The sequence below is a fragment of the Onychomys torridus genome, chromosome 16, assembly GCF_903995425.1.
Source record: "Onychomys torridus chromosome 16, mOncTor1.1, whole genome shotgun sequence".
Taxonomy (NCBI): Eukaryota; Metazoa; Chordata; class Mammalia; order Rodentia; family Cricetidae; genus Onychomys; species Onychomys torridus.
The window spans coordinates 54,424,543-54,440,844 of record NC_050458.1 but is presented as its reverse complement, the minus strand read 5'-3'; the positions used below and the strand labels follow the sequence as shown (position 1 = coordinate 54,440,844).

The following is a 16,302-nucleotide window of genomic DNA, read 5'->3' as shown; positions in this document are numbered from 1 at the left end:
TCCATATTGTCTCTATACTTCTCACGTACACAGAGGAAAAAAATTACTAATGGTTTTATTTTTTTCCTTACAGTGGTGCCTCTACAAGAAGGTTTTTTCTCCAGAGTGCCACACAGAATCAAGATGTGGAAGTTATAGAACATCACACTTTTAAGAGAAACACTGAAGAATTTTCTATCTACTGCAGATGGTCAGACTCAAACTATAACTAGAAACATCTAAGCAAGAGATCACACCACTTCAGTGATATATATCCTAGCTGGTATTCTAAAGAATAACAGAAGTGGAAAATGGCTAAAATAGCAAGTTTTGTGTGAAATATGTTAATATAATTCAGAACTAGAGGGGTAAGAGCATCAGAGGAACCTGTATTCTGTTGCTCTGGGAGTCTTCCCAGCTCTGGAAAACTATGTAGCAGAATCATAAATTTCCATAGAGTAAAATCAGTGGCCCTTTCAGCCTGTTTCTGCTTGTTAACCTGAGCAAAGAAAGACACTTGAGAAAGAAAGATCTACTTATTTTCATGATTTCTAATCCCAGAGCCAAACATATAGTTGGAATGGCTCCAGCCTCTTTCTAAACACACCTTATTGTCCACCTTGCAGAATTCACTCTGTCTGCACTACCTTTTGAACTGTAAATTCCATGAGCTGGAGGAGATGGGAATGGAGGGGAGGGGATGAGGGAAGGGGAGGGTGGGGGCGGGAGGGGGGAGGACAGGGGAACCCATGGCTGATGTGTAAAATTAAAACACAAATATAATAATAATTTAAAAAACACATTTTAAAAGAAATTTGTAGTGAAATATGGAAAGCGGAGAATGACAATAAAATTAGGATCATATTGTATAAGACATCAGTGTCTATTTGAGTCCACAATAAAATTCTATGAGCTAATTACATACATGTAAATAAGATATCATGTTATTCTATTTGTTCCAAGACTGCCTATTTCTTACCAAAGGGAAAATTGAAAGCTGTTTTTGTCTCCACAATTCATTGGACAAATTGAATTTAGAGACAACAATAAAATATTAATAAATTCTACAAGAAAAAAAAAGTATTTACAGAGATCCAAAGGGAGTCAACTAAAAAGAAAGTATTGGGGGTTTTGCTGGTGGTCTTTTGCTCTTGGAGGGAGAATTTTCAGCCCAGATGAGAAAAGTTCATTCAAACTATATTTACACACAGAATTGTATGTATTATAATAGGTTTTTGTAGATAAATAGTTAATAGTATTATTTCTGTTATTGTATACTCCTCCCTCCTCCTTCTGTATTAACCTCCTTCTTCCCTTCCTAAAGATTTTCTCTTTCCAATGTTCCAGGTCAGATCACTTGTACCCTGCCATTCCCATCTCTATTGCTTCCCAGTTCCCCTAATCTGGCATGGTCCCTTTCCCCTTGTCTGATTTCTGCAGTTCCGCCAGGATATGTATTCACATCTGAAGACTTGGAGCTAGAAGTTTCCAATGAGAGAGAACATGGGGCATTTGTCTTCCTAGATCTGAATTACCTCATTTAATATGATCTTTTCTAGTTCCATCTGTTTGCCTGCAGAGTTCGTGGTTTCGTTTTTTTCTTTACAGATGAGTAATATTCCATAGTGTATGTGTAACACATTTCACTATCCATTTATTGGTTGAAGGACATTTAGGTTGTTTCCATGTCTTATCTGTTGTGAATAGAGCAGCAATGAACGTGACTGGGTGTATCTCTGAAGTAGGATGTCAACCTTGCCATAAGCCAAGGAATAGCATAGCTGGGTCATATGGGGGATTTATTTTTGGCTTTTTGAAGATTCTCTACACTTTATTTTCATAATAGTTGAACCAGTTTAACAGCTCAGGACACTGAATAGGATTTCTTCTTCACTGCATCCCCACAGCATTTGTTATGAACTGTTCTGTTGATCTTGGCTATTCTAACTGGGGTAAAATGAAATCTCAAAATTGTTTTGATTTGCTTTTCCCTGGTTACTAATAACAGTGAAAAGTTTTTGTGATATTTCTTGGCCATTTTTTCCTTCTTTTGAGAACTCTATTTGGGTCCCATTTTTCAAGTGTGGTATTTGCAGGTTTTTGTTTTGTCTTGTTTTGTTTTTTCACTCTTTGTTTTTTTGAGTTCTTTATATATTCTGTGTCTTAATCCTCTGTCCCATGTATAACTTACAAGGATTCTCTCCCATTCTCTGGGTTTCTTTTCACCCAGTCAATTGTTTCTTTAGCTGTGCACAAGCTTTGTAGTTTTATGAAGTTCTGCTTCTTGGTTGTTGATTGTTGGCCTTAATTCTTGGGAAAATGAAGTCCTATTCAGAAAGTCCCTCCCTACACCCAATATGGGGTACTACCTGTGTTTTCTTCTTTCTAGTAGTTTTGGTGTTTCAGCTGTTATTATTAGGTCTTTCATCCATTAGAAGTTGGTTTTTCTGTAAGATGATATACACAAGTAGCATTATATAGACTGAGAGGTCATATTTAGGAATACATATGTGTATACATGCATATATGCATATCATAATGAGAAGAGAGGCCATTAATTTGAAAAGGAGCAAGAAGTGGTATAAGAGATGGTTTGAGAGGGAAGGGAAGGAAGAAATAAGGAAATTATACCGTAATCTTAAAAACAAAGAAAATAAGAAGAGACTACTCAAACATTTAAGTGGTTACTGTTTAATATAAGTTGACTTACCTCCTGGCTATGATAAGCAGAGGTGGGGCGCTTCTATCCCTGAGTTTATTTGTTCTTTAAGATTAACTTGCAGGATAAATTTAACATAAATTTTATCTCCTGTTATAATGGAAAATTACAATAGTGTTTTTTGGAAGTGATGTAAGTTTGTAAGTGTTTAGTCAATTGATCTGTCTTTAGGACATGTCTGTTGTTTGAAAGTTAAGAGTCTGATGGATATAATTACAAGGAAATTCATATTATGAAGTCTATTTACTGAATGGGGTATTTTAAAGATTATCTGGAAACACCAATCCCTGAGAGCGATCACTTCACCTTAGTAACTTTCCTTAATTAAGGAAACTACTTACAACATAATCATGCCATGATGTCTCTCCACGAGAATTTATTTGGCACCCTATCTAAGCATTTCCAGATTGTTGATCCAACAAAGTTTAGAATCTCAACACTTAAGATTAAGCTCTGGAATTAAATTCTCAAGTCAAGCAGGAAGACGGGAATGAAACAATCCACCCTGTTTCTGGGACAGGTGCAGCAATTGTGAGACTCTTTCCTACCTCAAAATCAAGACGAAGATTCCCATGTTTTGTTTTGTTTTTTTTCTGTCAGTAAATCTCCTCAGACTCAGTTTTTCCACAGGTCTCAGTTGTGTTCTTTACACATCCTACACATCCTAGTTATCCCTACAGAGGCTCTGGCCATCTGCACACAATACTGCAATTCCTCCAGCCTTGCAAAGGCTCCTTTGACCTGCACCTAAACTGACACATACTTCATGGATTTCCGAAATGTGTTCACTCTGCGGCTCACTTTATTTAAACTACTTCATAGATTCTAAACATTACCCCGAACAATGTTTCCTCAAGGGAGACTGACAGTTTGCTGGAAACATTGGCTATTTGATTTTATGACTCCATAAGAAAGATATACTTTCTTCACAAGTAAAGGAAACAGTTGTTTTAATATTTAAGTTATATATTAAATCATTAGATATGCGGCCACCCACTCCTTTGTCATCATGCTAAGACTGCTGAGGGGTTGCCATGAGCAAGGCCCACCCTCTCAAACTGAAGAAATTTATGAACATGAAGTTACTGTTGAAGTTAAATGGTGGCAGACATGGATAATTAATACTAGGGGGCTTTGATCTCTTTATGAATCTCGTGATTGGTGAGTGTGTGGAGACGGCAAATAGTAGGCAACAGAATAACATCAGCATGGTGGCCATACAAGGAAGCAGCAACATCACATTAGAAGCCCTGGAAAGAGTCTAAACAATGGCTGTTTACAGTGGCTGTTCAGCAGAGGAGTCCACATGCCTTCCCAAAGGGCCTCTTTGACTGTAGTGTAGAATTGTCTCTTGTACATTTTCATATGAGACTTTTTGATAAATAAACTTTTTTGATACTCAAAAAATTACTGGATGTGTAATAAGTAATTCTTTGGAAATTAAGAGCAAAAGTCAAGACAACTAAATTGTAGAGCTTCCTGAATTTAGACATATTCCTTCACTGCATTAATTGCATTTTTGGAATAAAAGACTTAACCTCAAAAGAAAAAAGCAGTAGCAAAAACAGGGCTAGGACTATTAATCAGTGGTGGGCCAGGCCCTAGTCTCAGTGCACAGAACCAGGGAAACATCAGAGGTTTCTTGCATGTGAGTGACTCTATGACTCTACGCTAATATCCAAGACGGAATAGCAGGATTGACTTCCGAAAGTTTTTCTCACTTCCTCTAAAGAAATGAAACATGTTTTAAATGCCTCCTTTCATCACCAAGCTGGAAGTAACATATTCTGACTCAGAACATAATACTTGCAACCTTTTTGCTCTAAAACACTGTTGAGAAGAAAGTTAACTATAGCATGGGAAGGACTGGGTCATGGTCATGTTGTCTGACTTCAGACTGATTACACCAAGCAATACAATCTGTTAGTGATAACAAAATACAGTTTAAAAAAATCCTTTTATATGTTGAATGTTCTTAATTTTAAGCACTCGGTTATGATTTGATTGCTGGACTTTTTAAAAACAACTATGTACAAAAGGGAGCTGGAAATGGATCCTTCTAAACCTTAATACTAAGAAACCAAGGCAGTGGATAGCATACTAAAGCGGACCCTATTGGTTGGGGATGCAGGTGAGCCGGCCCTGAGGGTGTGAGACCAGGAGAGCTGACTCTGCCCCTCCCTCCGCATGCCATTTGGTGGCACAGGTAAGGGAAAGATGTCCCCCACCTCCATCCCTTGCCACCTGCAGCAGACCGGAGAGCTGGCCTCAGAGGCATGAGAGGGGAAAAGCTGGTCCTGCCCCTCACCAACTGCAGCACTCACCTGGGCAAAACAGTAGAGCTGGCCCTGGTGGTATGGATGCACGTGAGCCAGGAGCGAGGGCATGAGAGCAAGAGAACTGTCCCCACTCCTTGATGCCTGCTGCATTGGGTGAGCTAGCCCCGGCAGTGCTGGAGAGCTCGCTGCCAGGGTGACAATAAGGGAAAGCTGGCAGGCTGACCAACCCAGCTACCACCCAGGCCCAGAACTAGGGCTGCAAGGTAGCCAGCCCCAACACCCACCTCATCTATGAACGGCTGGAGCATGCGAAGGGGCCAGACCTGCGGATCCAAAACCACAGGATCTCCATGACACATGGCAACAACAGGATATCCAAGAGGAGTCCCAGTGAGGGTACAGAGAGTGTAGCAGAAGCCAGAGCCCTCAAACTAGACCAATGACTCACTGCAATGAACTCTTACAAGTAAAGCTGTGTGGACTAAAGGGTATACTGTGTGACTCACTAGGCCACACTAGAGCTTTTTGGGGCCAGGGGGCGCGGGTATTTTGGTCTTGTTTGGTCTCTGTTTGTTTGCTTTTTGTTTGTTTTGGTTTGGGTTTGGGGTTTTTCTTTTAGATTTTATTTTGTTTTGAGGAGCAATTGCAAGGGCAGAGAGTGGATACAAAGGGATGGGGAGATGTATTGGATCGGAATGCAGGATGTGAAATCCACAAAGAATCAATAAAAAGTTTAAAAGAAAAATAGCTGAGACAGAACAATCATACGTTCAAAGCCAGCAAATACTACGTAATGAGAGTCTGTCTATATGACACTCAGTCTGAAAGTCCAACAATGGCAGAATGGTTAAAATAGATAATGAATAAAAATTGGAGACATACTCAAATATACTAATGCAATTGTACAAAAATGTTCAGGTTTCAATATAGTGTTAATGCTGTAAGCCCACTGTTATAAAAACATATATTTGTAAACCAAATGTAAGCATATATTAGTTTTTAAGTTTACTTGATCTTATATATATATAGGTAAACACAGGTTCATTTATAAATAGATATGAGTTGCATTATACTTATACATCTACATGATTTTCCATGTGTTTGCTTTATATCTTGGAGTTGAAATTACTGGTGCTTCTTGCATTTTTGTTCCAATTTTAAATTTATTTTTATTTTCTGCATGCTATACAATGAATATTATGTTAATTGTATAAGTAACTAGAGGATTTTATAAACCCACATAGCTTAAAGTTTTCACCCATTTTTCTTATGTGGTGTACCAGATACGGGAACCTACTGGCGTAGATTATTCTCAGAGGCGTGAAAGGACACAAGTGTTGGAACTAACTTAATGACTTTCTGCCTTCTGTTTTGTCAATAATGAAATCACATGCTAGTTTTTAGGTGAAGCAGTTATATTGTTCTGTTAATCAAAACTGAGAATGACAATTCAGTGTGTCAGGAGTGCTTTTAGGCACAGACTAAATTACATGCATAAGTGTGTCCATTATCTAAAATGTTAGTGATCAGAAGGACTTCAGATTTCAGAGTCTTGTCACCCTGAAATATTTGCATATACATAATGAGGCGACTAGGGAATGGAACCCAAGTCTAAACATTTTTTATTTGTGCAAGATTATGAGGAAGTTGGATCGCTCATGGTCTGAGTGTAACCAAACAAGCTCCATTGTGAAGATGCCATCTTCCCGATCTTTATATACTCATAGCCTCAAGGATATTCTATGTAATATTTTCAGTAATTTTGTACACGAAACAAAGTTTCATAATGTACGATTTTTCCACTGGAATCATCACTTTGGGACCCAGAAAGATTCAAGTTTAGGAACATTTTGAATTTTAGATTTCAGATTAGGGGTCCTTTACTCGTATCATGTCTAAAATCATCACCAAGATACTAAAAGGATTTGAGCAAAGAGAGGAGAATAGTACTGAACTCAAAGTCGAATGTACCCACTTGAAATCTTAGTTTATTTCTTACAGCTCTTACATGTTTTCCTGTGACCAACATGTATCAAACAATACACTATGTTTTCCCTCCTCTGAATTCTTCAGATGTTGTTTATGTAACTTAGAATTCAATCCAATATTTGCCTGTGCTGGCCTTTTCTTTTTCGTATGTGTTAGACCATCTTTTCCAAAGATAACATAAACAAAGCAGGGTCCAGATAATATTATGCATAAGCTGCTGACACAATGCTGTGTGCAGAGCTGGCTGGTTCCATGGGTACAAGTGTGAGAAGATGGTATCTTCACAATGGAGCTTGCTCGGTTACACTCAAATCATGAGAGATCCGACTTCCTCATTATCCTGCACTTACCCCGAATCAATTCTTTCACTCATCTGTCACAACATGTTTGACAATAATTCTGATGTGCATAATCCATTGTTATTTACAATAATTATTGAAGGGCTCTAGCAGGCCCAAGCCTCGCAAACATGGGGGGGGGGGGGGGGGGGGGGGAGTGTCCTTCCCCTCCCTTGCTAATCCATTACATTATATTCTTAAAGCTAGCCACCAAGGTCCCTTATTTGGCCACTTTGTTATGCCTGTCTCATTCCTGAGACTGATCACCAAGGTCCAGCAATCAAAATTAATTATTTTGGCTAACTTCATTAAAATAGCCAATCAGAACTTACCAAAACGTCCTAGCTCATTCTTACACAGACCTCCCCTTTTTCCATATAAAATTAACACCTTGCAAAGCTATTTGCTGCTGTTTCTGCCCAATTCTGATTCAGCCTCCTTGTCTCTTTTCCTTGCTTAATAAAGGATCTCTTTGTATTTGGTTTGTGCTTAGAAATTGGTGTTTGGGTATGGTCTGTTCCCAATCCAGGGTCCAGAAGGGAGCACCCCACAGTACATGGGTCCCTTCAATTATGTCTTATTTGATCATGTGCCTGTTGCTTAATTAAGCATGGAATGCTTTATTTAAGGAGCATATGTGAAAATCAAAACTAAAAGATTAATTTAGAGCAGGTTTTCTTAACATTTGTTTTGAATAATATGAGGTCATTAAAATACTCTGTTTAAAAAAGCAAGGAGGGCTGGGAGACAAAATGCTTGTGTGAGGTCCAATTGTGATACTAGGTTCAATTACAATATCACAAAAAAAGGATGGGGTGAGATGGTTCCGTGACTAAACACACCTGCCTAGCAAGCCTACTGACATGAGCCCCAGAAACCACATAGTAGAAGGAAAGAGCCAACTCATGAAAGTTGTCATTTGATCACTACGTGTGTGCGCGTGTGAATGTTTTCAAGAAGAAGGTGATGACAATGATTTCCATGGTAAAATAAGAATGAAAATTGTTGACTACTTCAGCAATTCTTGGGGCTTCACATTGAAGCCATGAATAAATAAGCTGAATTTTGACTCATGTAGCATTTCTCAACAAAATTATTTTGTTGTGTAACATTTAATCTCATCTATCAAACATACTTTAGGGAATGCAGATTGTGAAACTCGTAATTCCATTTCCTCTTTCTTAAAGGTCATACCAAATATTACACTTTGTTGTCAGGTTACCACCATATGGTTTAGGGTTTAATTAAAGCAAATTAACTTCCTAAGTCTGTTGTGTCTACAATTCTCCTTTGGGATCTGTTATGCAGGTCTTCCTAACCTTTGGCATCTAGGGAACCAACTATACAATATATATATATATATAATATACAATATATATATATACACATCTTGATGTTCTTAACCAAGAGTCATTTCATTTGCCAGAATTTTGGCTGGCAGCCTTCCATTGACTCATATGTGTGCTGCATTTCTCTGGCTCAACTTTAGAATGGTAATACTTAAAATATTCTACCCAAGAATGCATCTATCAACACCAAAGGATGCTGTAAAATAAATTACCCAGTAATACCGCTCACACACTCAAAAAGAGAGAGAGAGAGAGAGAGAGAGAGAGAGCAATGGGAAAGAACATCTATTTTGATAAAGAACAAAACCTCCTGGCCATACTTAAAACATTAAAGTCTGATTTTCAGCTGCTTCCATTGCTCTGCAAAAAAAAACAGAAAGACAGTAAGAGCATAGAGCTGGAATAAGGTTGTGGATGCCATAGCAACGGCATATTCCATGATGGCATTCTGTACCACCTGGCATGCTCCTGACTAAAGTGAAATATTTTGTCTCAGGATTAACCAAAATGGGACAAAACATAGACATAAAACAACAATCACATTAAAGCAACCTACCAGTTGGAGCATGAGGCATCAATCATTTTTATTTTCCTAATAATGTCTTTTGTGCTACCAGATGTTAGCACTACATCAAGATTTATGAGTAGAGCCAAACTTTGAAGTCCTCAAAGAGTAAAAGAAAAAAAATGTGTATTGTCAACCTGCTAAGAAGACCTTACTGAAATGTATCTCAGTAAGAAATTCTAGCCAACCCCTCAGTGTCTGCATTCAACAGAAGGATGAAATAGAGGAAACATAAAAGAAGACTGACTCTGACCTTGAACTAGACAATGTGTCACCACACTCCTCCCTTGTGACAGAGATACATGGCATTTTACAGCATTAGTACTGAACCAACCACAAAATAAAGGTCTTGATAATTTCTATCATCGTATCAAAAGCAGGTTTGGACAATCTACCCAAGTAGAGAACTATGGACTTAAATTCAACCACAAAAATATTGGTATGGATCACTAAGCATCTATTCACTGAGAATATGTCCTATATAGAATACTACAAATGTTATAGGGTATATACGCATTGTCTATCAGCAAACATCTCTGGTTTACTCCTTTAAGAATACATGGAGTTCACACTGCTTGATTAGTTTGAAATTAAGCATAGACATGTGCCTTGTTTGGACCAAGAGAATGTGAGTAATAAGGAAGTGTGTCACTGTCAGGCAGACGTCATAAGAGCCAAAGTATCATTTGCCAAATCTCTCTATTGTTTCTGACATCAGAGAAGCACATGTGGAAATAGTCTGTATCACTTTGGGTCCTTGAGTCACCCCTTGAGGACCCAAAGCCCTGCTAGCCAAGGTTAGACCTAAAATCCAGAAGGAAAAATCTTGGTACTGTTGGTTAGCACACATAATTTAGCCTCTCTAGTCTGCTACCCCTTTTTAAAGCACAAAGTACAAGCCACATTAAGTACCATTCCACCTTCGCTTCAGCATAATTGCACCATCAAAATGTCTTTAATTTCAGTTAATAAGAAAGAAAATCATGTGTCAGAAAGGTAAAGCAAGTTGTCCAAGAGGAAGCAGATGGAAAATGACTAAAGCTACAAGCCAATCCAAGTTCTGAATCATGCTTTTCTACCATCCATACAGCCTATTCTCGAGGAGGATTCTAGCCAGATTAAATTTTAAAAATATGTAACACAAAATTGTGAAGAAGCAATTGTGTACTTGCTACCAGAAAAAAAAAAAGCTCAGTTTTAAAAAATCTTCCCATAAATGTAAATAGAAAAACAATTTCTTGGTTATTTGTGGCCTTTTGTGGTCCCATATTTGAATTCTTGGATTGGCTTTTCTAGATCTGTGTAAAATGTCATCAGAATTTTGATGAGGGTTTCATGGAATCTGTAAGTTAAGTTTGGTAGTATAGTCATTTTCACAATATTAGTTCTGCCAATCCAGGAAGTTATTTCCATAGTCTTGTGTCTTTTTTAATGTCATTTTACAATGTCTTAAAGTTTGCATGGTAGACGTCTTTCACTTCTTTGTTACCTTTTATATTTGCTGGGCTATGTAGTGAGTAGCTGTTCCAGCTTTGACTTTGAAGCATTGCCCCTGTAAGGCAGCTGGTAACTGCCATGCCTCTCTATGACCTGCCCCAGGGGGCATGGCCAAGGCAGGAGCCCTTAAGTTCCAAGATCTGAGATCCATATGTGCTGCTCCTCTTGGCTCCTCGTGATCCTGGATGCTAGATTGCAGACCAAGTCAGAGGTCTCCAGAGAACTACACTGGACTGCACCTCACCTCTCCCAGACCCTGTAACCAACCCCTTTACTGGTTGTAAGTTACCCCAAAATAAACCTCCTTTTAACTACCACATAAACTATATGGAGTTGCTTTGTTAAATCACTGCATTAGGGCTGGGGGAGGGGGGGGGATTTGAGACAGGGTTTCTCTGTATAGCTTTTGGAGCATATCCTGGAACTCGCTCTGTAGATCAGGCTGGCTTTGAACTCACAGAGATCCACCTGCCTCTGCCCCCCTAGTGCTGGGATTAAAGGCGTGTGCCACCACCGCTCAGCTTGTTGGGGCTATTATTAATGATATATTTTTTCCCAATTTTTTTCTCTGAGAGCTCATTGTTGGTATATATGAAGACTGCTTTTGATATTGATTTTATATCCTGAAATGTCACTGTAATTAGTTATTAGATGCGAGGATTTTTTGAGCAGGAAGAGCACAGCTGGGGATGTGATAGTAGCTGACTTTAATTTATACTCCAAAGTTATAATGACAAAGACAGCATGGTACCATAAAAATAGACAGATCAGTAAAAAATAATAATAATGATGATCCAGAAATAAACTGACAAAACTGTGTCCATCTAATTTTTTATTAAGATGCAAAAACATACAGTGGGATAAAGACAGCCTATTCAATAAACAGTGCTGGTAAAATTGAAAACCAAATTATCTACCCACAGAAGAATCCATGTCTTTCGTCCTGTACAAAATCAACTCAAAGAAGATCAGAGACCTTATTTCAAAACCTGAAACATTGAAACTTCTCGAGGGAATAATCCTCAAGATGTTGGGGTACGAAGACACTCTGAAAAGAACCCAGGAGCTACCCTGTTTGTGAGGTACTGCCCCCACTCCCATCTGCTGCTCCCATCTCTACAACCACAGGCCTAGCTCCAGAGCCATGGTTTTGGAGACGTCTTTTCCTGTCCAATTCAATGGCTCATTCACCAGCTTTACTTGGCCTTGTTCTGTTCCTGCAGCTTCTACACTGGCCCAGTCTGTGGAAGGACAGGCTCTCACACCAGACACACAAGCAACGAATAAAGTACACATTCTTAGGTCAAGTCATAAAAGCAAAAATAACATGACTAATGGAACCTGCCTCCCTCCCATCAAAGTGGTCCGTGAGGAGAACAACCAATACAAACCTCAGGACACAGAATTTATAAGAAAAAAATCATTAAATTTATCAATGAATTCAAGGACTTTAAGGGAACACAAACAAAAACTTAGTTTAACCCCAAGAGGATAACAATAACTGTCTTTGTGATGTTTAAGAAACCCAAACACACATCCATGTTAAATGACCCCTGATAAGCAAATTCAATATATAAGTGAGCATTCAAGACAATACAAGCTGAAATGAAAGCTGAGCACTGAAAACCTCAGTATCCCAGTTAGAAAGTCAGTTGAATGAATTAAGCAAAAGATAGAGTATGAGGACCTGAAGATAAAGATGGAAGATACAGACCGAATAGAAAGAGAATGTTAAAAAAAAAAAAAAAAAAAAAAAAAAAAGTTTAAAACACGGGAATGGAGCATTGAGGAAATGTGGAACTGTAGTGGGTAGCCATTCCAGCCTTGGCCTGGAAGTTCCAACCCCCACTGAGGCTTGGGTAATGGTCACACCTACAAGGCAGGGCCGAGAGAGGACTCTGAAGACCCAGGATCCAAAGGAGAGGGATCTCTTGGTGCCAGGGCCCTGGATGCTGGAGGTAGACTGAGCAGAGTTCTCCAGAGAACACTGCCGGACTGCTCCATACCTTTGTCAGACCCTACAACCTACCTACCCCTTCATTTGTAAGTTACCCCACAAAATAAACCTCCCTTTTAACTACGTGGAGTGGCCTTAATAATTTCACCAATGGTGGAAAAACCAAATCTTTCAGAGGCTACACCCATAAAGTCTCACCAACATGACTGCCTAAACAGGAGGTAAACAAGGAGAATGACAAAATCCATGCCAAAGTGGACAGAAGAAAACAAGAAAGCCCTGTCCCTCTACTCCGAGAACTACCAGAAACTAAGGAATGTCAGGAGTGGGGGAAAGAGTGTATTCCCCAGGGAAGTGCCCATCACTTGGTTAGCCACTGTCAAATGGTCATTGGTAAAAACATCCACCCATCAATGAAAACATAGCATTATACAAGACTGAGCAGCCTATACTTAGAAACGCATGTGTGCAAACATACATATATGCGTGTAACTACAAAAAATGAAAAAGGAGGAGTTCATGAGAAGGCTTGGGTGGAGGAAAGGGAAAGGGGAAATGGTGTCATTATATTATAGTCTCAGAAATAAAGAAAAAAGTCAAATCTTTGAATTGGAGACATAAAAGAAGGGTAAGAGCTCAGGACAATGGCAACAAGATCACAGGGGAAAAAATCCCCAAACTAAAGAAAGAATCACCCGTAGAAATACAAGAGGCATGCCAAACCCTAACTTGACAAGACCATAAAAAGGTCTCCCAAGACATATCATAGTTAAAACGCTAAATATACAGAACTATACATGTGTGGGTGTGGGTGTGTACATACAATATATATGTATACACACATATATATATTGAAACTTGCAAGAGAAAAAAAATGTCACGATTTATGAGGCAGACCCCCAAGGGTTTTCTTCTGACCGGTATACACCATGACACATACCATGCCATGCACATGACCATACTTACACACACACACATACACACACACACACACACACACACACACACACACACACACACACACACACACACACACACAGAGTCTTCTGAGTCTATCACCACCTCAGTACGACATGTGTTCAAGAGGGAGCTGTATTCTGAGTCAATGGACAAGCAAGAAGATGTCTGTCAATCTCGCTTTGAATCTGTGACTTTCAACTCTGAAGGCAACCTATTCATACCTAATGATACTAGTTTTTAGAAGTTATTAACCTTCATAGCACAGATTGTCCTTGTCACAAAGCAGATTGTCACCATAACGTCACCTTTGTTCTTCAGTGGCATCTTTGAATATTTTTGTTTCATGAGGCTTTGTTTGGGCATTTTTTTTACCTTTTTAGTCTTTTGCTTATATACTATGGTTTCCGATTTTGTATGCTTATGGTGTACGTGCATGCATGAGTGTGTATCGTGTGTGTGTGTGTGTGTGTGTGTGTGTGTGCATGTATATGTATTTCTCATGCTTTTTCTTTTCCTGTTTATTATATTTTATTCCTGTTTGTTTGTTTGTTTTATTATTTGCCTGTTTGTTTTCTAAAGAAATAAAAGTATGGAGTTGGATGGGTAGGGATGTGGAGAGGATCTGAGATTAAATGAGGGGAAAGAAACTAGTCAGAATATACTGTATGAAAAAATTTTACAGAACCGAGGACCATTCCTATTTAGTTTGGAACCCACACCAGGGCACAGGACAGGGTACTGCTGGCAGCTAGTGTCAAGAGAAAATCCACCACCACCATCACCACCACCACTCTGTGTCCACTGTCATCATCGGACTAAGAAGCACACTATAGATAGACTCACCAAACCTGCAAGATCTTCCTGTGAGAACACGATCCTCCTCTGCCCTCTCGTGGCCAAGATCCGCATCACACATACTTTTAAAGCAGAGGCCCAGAGGCCAACAAAGGAGGTTATTTGGAGGTGTTTGTCAGTGACAAAGCAAAGGGCAGAGGGGTGTTCATCATGTGCTGTCACTGTGAAGAAAGTCTGGGATGGATAGCGGAAGCTCTGCTTGGGTCTGTGGAACGATGAAGGAGATCCTAGAAAGACACCAAAGTAATCTGTGGAGCAGGGACGGGCACAAGGGAAAGGCATGGTGAGCGAGGGGCCATTTCAAGAGCATGTGTTTTAGAATTTAGAATTATGAATAACTGATGGAAGTGGATGCAGAGATCCTCAGCCAGGCCCCAGGTGGAGCTCCAGGAGTCCAACTGTCAAGAAAGAGGAGGGACTGTAAGAGTGTGAATTGTTGAGACCAAGATTGGAAAAGCACGGGGACAAATAGCCAAACTAATGGAAACACATGAATTGTGAACCAAAGGCTGTGGAGCCCCCAGCTGGATCAGGCCCTCTGGATAAGTGAGACAATTGAATAGCTTGAACTGTTTGGGAGGCATCCAGGCTGTGGGACCTGGACCTGTCCTTAGTGCATGAGCTGGCTGTTTGGAACCTGGGGCTTACACAGGGACACTTTGCTCAGCCTGGAAGAAGGGGACTGGACCTGCCTGTACTGAATCCACCAGGTTTAAATGAATCCCCAGGGGAGTCTTGGCCCTGGAGGAGATGGGAATGGGGGGAGGGGCTGGGGGAAAGGTGGGGACGGGGGCGGGAGGGGGAGGACAGGGGAACCCATGGCTGATGTGTAAAATTAAAACACAAATATAATAAATAAAAAAAGGAGAAAAAAAGAATTTAGAATTATGGAGCTGGAGAGATGGCTCAGGGGTTTAAGAGCCCTTGCTGTTCTTGCAGAGGACCCAGGTTCAATTCCCAGCAACCACATGGTGGTGCACAGCCATTTGTAACTCCAGTTCCAGGGAACCCAACACAAAAATAAAATAAAAATTTTAATTGAAAGTTGGGATTACACAAACACACACACACAAAAAAAAATTCATGTTACATGTACCAAAGTCAACTCAACTCAAAGCAACTTCTCCACATGGAAATAGAATGGCTCAGGGCACCTTCTGAGCCACTGGGAACAAGGCTTTGGAAGGACAGAGTTCTGTGTGGGTGGCAGTGTGTTTTAAGATCACATGATACTTGTATTCATTTGCACCATCAGTGAAAACACACACACACACACACACACACACACACACAGATGGGGGAGTAATAATAAATATAAATTTTGAAAGTAAAATGTGTGCTATCATACCAAATGTAGATAAAAATGATTTACCTCTTTTCTGCTCTTATGCTCCTATATTAGGAAGTGTTAACTAAAGATGTCAATACAACATTGCATGATAGAATAGGGTCCCCATGCCAACTTCTAATTCATGCTTAGTTACAGGCCCTAAAATGTCACCTTTCTCCCAACCACAGCTCTGTGTGATGTGTAAAGACAGTCCTCACGTAACAGGTAGAGAACAGGAGGGTGGTGTTTCTGTGAGCTCTTCTGGTCAAAGGTATTCATGTGCTTGTCCTGGGGGGAGATGAGGATATGCACACCAGGCCTGGTGTGTCACCTTGTGAAAGTAAGAATTTTGTGTATCTGAACACACACCAAGAGTGGACACAGACCAGAGTGCCCCTCAACACAAGCACATGTCTTCTTTCAAAAAGAAAGCCAACCCCCACCAAGAAGGAAAGGTACACCCACTCTCCAGTGAGATCCATGCT

At 39.7% G+C, this 16,302-nt stretch overlaps 1 pseudogene; it reads left to right on the top strand.

Moving 5' to 3' along the window:
- The first annotated feature begins 3,732 nt into the window (after window positions 1–3,732).
- LOC118596809 lies at window positions 3,733–3,963 on the top strand (annotated as a pseudogene).
- The last annotated feature ends 12,339 nt before the right edge of the window (window positions 3,964–16,302 follow it).